This window comes from Poeciliopsis prolifica, unplaced genomic scaffold (assembly GCF_027474105.1).
Source record: "Poeciliopsis prolifica strain line A6 unplaced genomic scaffold, Auburn_PproV2 SCAFFOLD136, whole genome shotgun sequence".
In the NCBI taxonomy this organism is placed as follows: Eukaryota; Metazoa; Chordata; class Actinopteri; order Cyprinodontiformes; family Poeciliidae; genus Poeciliopsis; species Poeciliopsis prolifica.
In genome coordinates this window covers 222,236-230,000 of record NW_026562511.1, presented here as the reverse complement: position 1 = coordinate 230,000, position 7,765 = coordinate 222,236, and the positions used below count along the sequence as shown (strand labels likewise).

Genomic DNA, 7,765 nt, shown 5'->3' with positions numbered 1-7,765 from the left:
GCATCACCAGTATCACCAGTATCACCAGCATCACCAGTATCACCAGCATCACCAGCATCACCAGCATCACCAGTATCACCAGCAGCACCAGTATCACCAGCATCACCAGTATCACCAGTATCACCAGCATCACCAGCATCACCAGTATCACCAGCATCACCAGCATCACCAGTATCACCAGCATCACCAGTATCACCAGCATCACCAGTATCACCAGCATCACCAGTATCACCAGCATCACCAGTATCACCAGTATCACCAGCATCACCAGCATCACCAGCATCACCAGCATCACCAGCATCACCAGCATCACCAGCATCACCAGCAGCACCAGTATGACTCAGGGGTTGTGAGGGTTGTTGAGAAAATCCCTCGTTTGGCTGCCAAAGGTTGTGCGGCGGCGCTGTGCGGCGGCGGCGCTGTGCGGCGGCGGCGCTGTGCGGCGGCGGCGCTGTGCGGCGGCGGCGCTGTGCGGCGGCGGCGCTGTGCGGCGGCGGCGCTGTGCAGCGGCGCTGTGCGGCCAGTGGCGCCTCGTACCGAAACCAGAACCCTGCAAACATCCCAGCCCCGTCGCCATGGTGACACACGTGAAGAAGCATCAGAGAGGCTTAAAGGACGCGGCGCTGCAGGAACGCTCAGGGAATCATCCGGACTGAAAACACGCCGCGAGCAGGAAGTGATCAACCTGCAGAGTTTACGTTTCCATTTCATTCATAATCCATTACATCAGATCTGACCTTTAGGGTCATTTCGACACATCCTGAACCAACTGGGTTCAAACCATCATAAACATTTCCTTGTTTATGAGGGTGAGCTGTGATGTCACTTCCTCCTCCAATCCTGCCTGGTTTCTGTGTGAAGCAGATTTTCTTTCTCATCCTTCATTATTATTTCATAGCAGCTGGGTCAGTTTGGAGGCGTCAGGACTTTGTGACAGCAGCGACGGGTTCGGCCCATCGATCGCTGCAGGCCGCCGCCCTGAGGGACGCCGCCGCCCGTCCCAATCAATCACCTCTCCGGCTGGGTTTTCCTGCGCTGCGGCGACAGAAACCTGAAGCTAACTGGTGTTGATGCGGCGCTGCAGGAAACGCTGATCCACCAGAAACAGGAAAACCTGACCTGACGTTCCCCACAGCGCAGAGACACAGAGAGAGAGCAGAACTCCCCGTTAACCAGAAGTTTCACAATCATAACATGAGTTTGAACATAAAGTCAGTTTATCACATGAATATTAATGAATGAATCAGAATCTGATCCACTGAAACAAACTGATGAGGCTGCAGCTCTCCCCTCCGGTCAGCGACTTCACCCGCTGAGGCCACGGCACCGCTAACGCTAACTAGCATTAGCTGTTAGCACAGTTAGCACATGAGGCAGCGTGCTGGCTAGCTTGGACGTTAGCATATTGTAGAGCATCTGATTTGATTTAAGCGTTCATTGAGGCTGAATCTGTGTGAAGAAAGAATAAAGTTATTTTTTATTATTTTAAAGCTCGTCTTAAAACCTATTTATTTTACTTGGCTTTCAACTCCAGCGAGATCTAGTTTTATATTGTATGTTTGTTGTTTTAAACTGTATTTGTTTTTATCTATTTTATGTACAGCACTTTGTTTCAGCTGTGGTTGTTTTAAAGTGCTTTATAAATAAAGTTGGTATGGTATTATTTCAAACTGCCATAAAAAAATCAGCTAATCTAAATAATAAATACCTGAATGACTAATCTGCTGACTCATCATCAATCATCGTTTACATAACTGGCCCTTTAATTCATTAGGATTTAATGAAACTGCAAAACCTGGTTTATTTTCATTTACACTTTTTATGTTTAGGAATCCAGATTGTCATATTTTCAGATTTCCTGTCGACTTTTAATATTTTTACCGGGCTTAACGAGTTTTCTGCTTAGCAACCTAAACCAACCAGAACAGACCAGAACCGGCCCGACCCGGTTCTGGTTCAATGTTGGGCCAAGTTCCTCCTCCTCCTCAGTGGGACTAAAGCTGATTTATATTGATCTTCTAAGAATGAAGATCATTAAAATCGGCTGACCGGGTCCAGAATCGGCCGGAACAACTCAATAAAATGATCGTCTCTACCAAACCACAGCGGTTCGTTCTGCTGTTCTATTTAGACTAGCAGACCTGTAGCACCAGGTCAGAGGTCAGCTTGATGCCTGCGGTAGCATCAGAGGCTAACAGAAGCTAAGCTCTCTAAGCCTGATGCCGTGTCACTTCCTGCTGCTGCAGGAGCTGCAGAAGGTGAGGAAACCACCTGAGCAGCTGTTAACCTCCTCGCTGCGCCGCCACTGCAGCGCTAACTCGCTCAGGATTGGCTGAACATGGAAAGCTGCAAAACGTTTATGGCCGCTCCGCGCTAACTGAAACTCTTCAGCAGGTTGACTGAAGGCCCTCGGGGCCCGACACTCTGCTGCCTCTAATTAGCACCTTCAGGTTTGATTTTCACAGCTTTTAACAATCAGAAGACGACACTTTCAGACTTCACTGAGGGGTCAGAGGTCACAGAAAAGCAGATTTAAAAGGAAAGAGGCTGAAAATGCTGAATGGATGAAGCTGGATGTTGCACCGGTTTTTCCTTCCCCTGATTTCACCGAGTTCTGACACGATGGGAGTGAATTTCACAGGTTATATAACCATGTGTGTGTGTGTGTGTGTGTGTGTGTGTGTGTGTGTGTGTGTGTGTGTGTGTGTGTGTGTGTGTGTGTGTGTGTGTGTGTGTGTGTGTGTGTGTGTGTGTGAGGTAGGCTCAGCAGGTTCAGGAAGGCTTTCCTTCAACAGATGGAGGACACCAGCACACAGAGACGCAGCGCCAGGAAAACCCAGAGCTTTCTGCAGAAAACAAGTTTATTCACACCAACAGAACCAGAACCACAGAACCAGAACCGCATGCTGCTCAGAAACTCAACATGTAACAGAACCAGAGCTCTGGTTCAATCAGGGTCCAGTCAGGAGCTGATGGACGGAGACGGTTGGTGATCCATCAATAATAAAATCTGTTATGGCCGATAATTGATATTTATTGATATCATAAGTATCTCCTTTCACTTTCACCAGTGTGAAACCAAACGCAGTTAAACTCCACGATCCTGCTCTGCATCCAACACGATGGAAACAAGTATCAGTCTTTAACATCAGTCCAGATCAACTGATCCGACATCAACACCGATGTATCGGAGAGAGAACGGATCCCAGAAACAGGACAGAGAGGAAGAGCTGCAGCAGGCGCCGAGCTGCTGCAGGCGCCGAGCTGCAGCAGGCGCCGAGCTGCAGCAGGCGCCGAGCTGCTGCAGGCGCCGAGCTGCTGCAGGCGCCGAGCTGCTGCAGGCGCCGAGCTGCTGCAGGCGCCGAGCTGCGACTCGTCCAGATTAATGAACGTCCAGCAGACGCTCTGTCACCAACAAATGCACTGTAAAACAATAAACACCTTTTATCTAGTTCATACTGAAAATATCTGAGTTCAGTCCAATCAAGACAAATTCACTTTTCAACAAGATGTACGAGTTTCATTAAATAATTCCAGAATGTCAGAGAAAAGCTCTGATTTTTTCACTTATAACCTGGAAAATTATTCCATTTTTTGTTTGTTCTCCAGAGCAGCTTCTGGAGTCAGAGGACCTGGAAAAGGTCAGAGTTCAAAGCTGAGGTCACCCTGGGGGTCAAGGTGTTGGTTTCCATGGCGTCAGCCTGACATTAAACACAGCGGCCGGCGGCGCGTTGGGAATCGTTGAGTAATTCAACCCGAGGAGCCGGACTGACATTCAGGAGGCCTGGAGCTCCTTCACGGCGCAGACTGAACACCAGTTTTATTGAACACGACTGTAAATGTCAGAGTTTACCGGCTGGTTTTTCTCTCCACAGAGGAGGCCGGCTCGGGTCCCAGACAGTTCTTCCGCCGTCTGAACACTGGAGGAAGCGATCGATGGCCAGGACGCGCGCGGTCCTTGATCTGCCAGGTGGAAAGGAGACGGAAAACTCAATCTGCAGCTCACGGCTCAGCGAGACGGAAACGAGCAGCCGGAGAATCAAAGCAGGTCATCAGGGCTGAGAGGGAAGCTGCTCCCACCATCAGGCTTCATTACATCCAATCAGCTCGCAGGGTTCAGCAGCAGAGCGCCGCGCCGCCAAACCGCTGCACAACAGGCCCAAAGCCTTACCTTCTGAGGAGAGCTAAGGGAGCTAAAAGCTAGCTGCACTAACTCTGCTAGCTGCGCTAACCCTAAAGCCCTAAGAGAAGACAGTAGTTCTGCTAACGCTAAAGCAGTATTTAGCAGAAGCTAACATTAGGATACTACAACACAGAAATTATCAGAAGCAAATGCTAAAGCGCTACAAAAACACAGTATTTAATTTAATTCTAATTTTAAAGCAATACAACATATATTTTAGTTTAAGCTAACACTTAAGTGCTACAACATCATTGATTTAGCAGAAGCAAATGCTAAATTGCTAAAATTCAACCAGTTGATGCCACTATGACATGCTAGTAAAACAGACTTCACAATAAAGCATGAAGGTAAACTTCTACTTGAATCTTAAACAGTTCATAACTAAAACAACAGCCAAACTTTATTCAACGGAAATAAATTAGAGTTTATTAGAAACAAATTAATTACGGGAAGCTAAGTTCGCTAAATATTTTCAAAGTTGTCAAAACCTCTAAACTCCGTTAGCTCTGCTGTTAGCGGCTTCGCGGGCGTGTCAGTTATAAATACCACTGGCAGTTCTAAATAACATGAGGTGAATTTGCCCCCGGCAGGCATGGAGCCGCTAAAGCCCGGATCTTCCCGTTCCCAAGCCTCCACCCGCCCGTCTTTATGCAGCCTGTCCTCCTTGAGTCTCTGATGTAGCGCTTTAGCGCTTTGATATAAACCAGCTGCTTCGGAACCGGAGCTATTGCCAGTGATTCCCTGTAACCTGGCTCCTGCCTTTGCTGTTATTGGGCAGACGGTGCAGGTTCTCTTGGGTCCTGTGCAGCTGAAGCTGACGGAAGTGATCAGAGCCGACCTGGGACTGGGAAATGAGGCGTGACGCAGGATGAGAGGCGCTGCGGCCCAGAAGCTGCTGCTGATCTGCAGGATTCAGAGGATGAGTCTGGATGAGTCGGTCCGTCGGCTGGACTGAAGGAAATCCTCCTTTATTGATCAGAGAGCAGAGCCGTCCGTCACTCAGCTCCTGACAGACACCGGAGGAAACAAACATCTCCAACATTTATTTACTAAACTTGCTGTTTTTCTCAGGAACAGCAGGAAGTGATCTGTGTCTCTATAATATTTGGTCATGTTTGGACTTTCACAGCTCTTACGATCAGAATTCCAACAGTTGGACTTTATCTGATGATGTCCATTAATTAAGATTAATAATCCATAATAATTAATAATCCATCTTCCTCCTCGGCCATGTGGGGCGCCACAGGGTTCTCTTCTCGGTACGTCCGTTTTTCCTCTGATTAAAGCTGAGCTGTTCTGACATCATGATGCAGGTGCTCTTCTGGTTCACCTGTCTTTAAAACCAGGTAACAGCAGAGCGCAGCCTATTCTGTGCAACTTACCTCCTAAATACTTACAAAATTCACCTGTTTCTGTTTTTTGTAGAGTTTAGCCAAGATATTCTAAAAAAATCTATTTTTTATAGCTATGCCTAACAAGCTATTGGTTGGCGATTGAAAAGCAGCCAATCCAGAAGTGGCATTTATTTTCCTTGCTGTTGATTGGCTGAACCCCAAACAGGTAAAGAAGACAGACAACTTCAGATGCAGGCTAACATGATTCACACTGTGATGTTCATACATGATAAAGTTTAGGGGGTGAATGAAAAGCAGTTTCAGAAATGGGTTTAAATATGTATGGACTGCAATATTATTCAGCATTTCCTCTAAAATAGAAGTTTTCTGTTTCTGGTGATTCCCTCCAGAACCGCCATGTCAGCCGCTGAGAACTGCTTCTGTTTAAACCTTTTAATTTGAGAATTAAGTTCTGCAGAAGTCAGGATTTATGGTTCTGAAAGTTTAGCTTATAGGATTTCTAAAATATAGCCAAAACACACTTTTTAAAATAAAAGTCACAAACTACTTCCTTCACAAATGTTTGAGATTTTTTGGCTTCCACATATTGAAAACTTATGAAAAAAATAGGACAAATTAAAATCAAAACTCAAAGATAAAATAATGGATAAAAAGGACCAGAAAATGAGAAAAATGTCACAAAGATGACACAAAAGTCTAAAAATCATTTAGACCTAAGAGCTGTGTTAGTTCTAACAGTCAGCCAGTTGTCTCTGCAGCAAGGTTGCCAAAGACGCTTTATGTACAGTGAAGCCATGAAAAAGCCAACATGTGTATTGGCTGGGTTTTAGCAAACACCTGTCTAAAAATGGACCGGGTCGCATCAGCGCCAACAAGAACCAACATGGGCTGACACACACAGCCGGAACCGTGACCTTTACTCTCAAAGACAGACGGATATCAGGAGTCAGGATGTGTCTGTGACCTTTTACACATCCAGGCTAAAGATCAGACCACACACACACACACACACACACACACACACACACACACACACACACACAGATAGTGACCTGGTTTAAACCCATTGGAACAATATTTAGACCTCATCATCAGGAAAAGATCACCAATGGCATTTTAGAGATTTTGTTTAGACAGTTCTTTCAATTTGAGCAGCTGGTTTGCATCTTCCTGACCTATGACCCCAAATCCAAGAGCAGTTTAAAGGGAGGCTTCCTGGACACAGAAAGGAGGAGGAAGTTTAAAGCATCACATCCCCTACTCCAACATCTCTCTGTCCATCTTTCTGACCAGACAGATTTAAAAAGGAGCAGCAAAAGCAAAAGAGGTGGATTAGCATAGCTAGCTAAGAGTTGATGGAGTCATTCAGGACGTGTTGCTGTAAATATCATCTCTGTTGCCTGGATATTGAGCTGTTAGCATGTCAGAGCTGCCATTAGGCTGCTATACAGCAACAGTCTTCAGTCAGAGGCCTCTTTGACTGTGTTGCACGACAGACTGCTACAGGAGAGCCTTCCCGCACACAGCATCATAGGCCAAATAAATATTCTTACAATTACATTTAGTTTTTTTTTTCCTTTAATTCAAATATTTTTGAATTGATAAACTCGGATTAATGAAGTGAAGCCTTAGTTCCGTTTTGGGAACATGTAGCTTTGTTACTTTTTGGTTCTGGTTCAGTAGAGTCCAGTTTAACAATGGTCACAGCAGAACCTACTCGCTGTATATTTAAAGGTTGTCGGAGGTTTAATAGCTTGTGTCTGTGTGACCATGGAGGTTAAGTTCATTTAAAGCAGCTGCAGCTCAGCCAGTTGTCCCTGCAGCAAGGTTGTCAAAGACGCTTTATGTGTACAGTGAAGCCGTGAAAAAGCCGAACCACCAGCAGGTAGTGGGGTGTAGTGAATAATTTAACCCTGGAGGTGTAGTTCATTCATTGAAGCCTCATGTTTCTCAACTTAAAAACATATTTATAGCAAAGCTAACTCACCTTCTGTCTCTCTTCTGTGTTGGGCTGCTGTTTAGTAGGCGGAGATGCGCCTCTTCGGCTTAAAGACAATAAATATTCTTTTACGTCACAATGTATGTTTATTATATTATTAATCTTTCCATTTTAAACCAAAGTTTCTCTAATATAAAACAAATAATCAAATTATGATTAACATACAATTTGAAATAGTTGTTTCTGTTCAGGCACGACTTGGTTGCCTAGAAACAAGGGTCCTGGAGC

At 45.6% G+C, this 7,765-nt stretch overlaps 1 protein-coding gene across 1 annotated transcript in view; it reads right to left on the bottom strand.

The window, feature by feature from the left end:
* The window catches only part of fars2 (phenylalanyl-tRNA synthetase 2, mitochondrial), a 54,596-nt gene extending 50,665 nt beyond the window's left edge, over window positions 1-3,931 (bottom strand). The window contains 1 exon segment of the mRNA XM_055025102.1: window positions 3,854-3,931. The gene's annotated coding sequence lies outside the window, so the exon portion shown is untranslated.
* Window positions 3,932-7,765: the final 3,834 nt, after the last annotated feature.